Genomic DNA, 1298 nt, shown 5'->3' with positions numbered 1-1298 from the left:
AAGACAGGGAAAAAAAAATATGAACTCTGCAGAACAGATAATTCTATGTTCAGTTTGTAATTTTAAACAGAATTCTTCTGCCAGTTGTTAGCTCCTGTGGTTTCTATTTAGCATTGTGTAATGGTCTCTCAATTGTCCAGTGATTTACCAGTTATTTTAGGATTTCTATTTCTTTGGTACTTATCATTCCATGCCTACTGAAAAAGTGAACAATAAAAGTAATCAGTTGGGAACATTTTAATGAGGCAATCCACCCAAAGCTTTGCATTCAAGTATTTGTTCAAATTTGAGGAAGTTACGCCTCTAACCTCTGTTTTACTTTGCCTAATGAATGAGAAAAGAAAAGAAAAAAAAAAAAAATTAGAGAATTTCAGGTAACTTTGAGCTGCAGGAAAAAAAGAAGCCACTTATGGGGAGGAGTTTATAGTAGAATCCTTTTTGGACAGATGGCTTGCTTCAATTGTTTACAATCCACTACCAAAAAGGATTGGGGAACAAGATTATAAATTTGGCCTTGATACGAGGTAAAACTTTGCCCATGTTGTAGGATGTTCTGAAAGTTAAGATTTAAGCACAAATAGATAGGTATAACTGTTTTTTCAGTTCTTCTGTGCTGTACCAGGCTTTCTAGATTCCATTGTTCTTGTGAGATGGAGACCCTGAATATAATTTTCCCTATTTAATTGTTGGAAAAATGTACACCTATACATTAAGTTAGCAACTCAAGGTTCCGAAGTCAATGAGGAGAGCAAGGATTTCTGATCTACTCATGTTATGGTCTCTTTCAACGGTGCAGAGTTTGGTTAATTCTGACAAGCCCACAGTTCTCTGGTAATCTGTAGTGAGGTCTCTGATTAACACTATATTTTTGTACCGTGGTTTTCATTTAGGGCCCCTGCAGTGAAAGTTTAGGCATTTCATTAGTCTTGACTAGATCACGAAGAACCAGGAGGCATTTTAGAGAATGTCTAATTAATTTTGGAGAGTTATAAGGCAGCTCCAAACTTGAAAATAAGGCAACAAGGTCTGTATCATTGCCAAACTTAAAGAGAAAAGGTTAGTCTTTGACCTTAGAGTCATTTGGAAGGGGAATGTGTTACTTGGAAAGTATTAGATTAAAAATTGTTCTGAAGAATGGAAAGAGAAACTGATACAATGGTAAATGAATGGTTTTCTACTTAGTAGTCCTAAATTCTGAATTAATCTCTTGTTTTGAAATAGTCTTATGCAAAACTGAAGTAGATGTAGATTTTTCTGTCTTTCCACTGTTTCCTGGTAGGGCTAGGGAGGTGACATGA

This window comes from Eumetopias jubatus, unplaced genomic scaffold (genome assembly GCF_037043125.1).
Source record: "Eumetopias jubatus isolate StellerSeaLion01/CBP00866 unplaced genomic scaffold, mEumJub1_p1.0 scaffold_3, whole genome shotgun sequence".
Taxonomy (NCBI): Eukaryota; Metazoa; Chordata; class Mammalia; order Carnivora; family Otariidae; genus Eumetopias; species Eumetopias jubatus.
The sequence above is the reverse complement of the archived record's forward strand: the minus strand, read 5'-3'. Positions refer to the sequence as shown.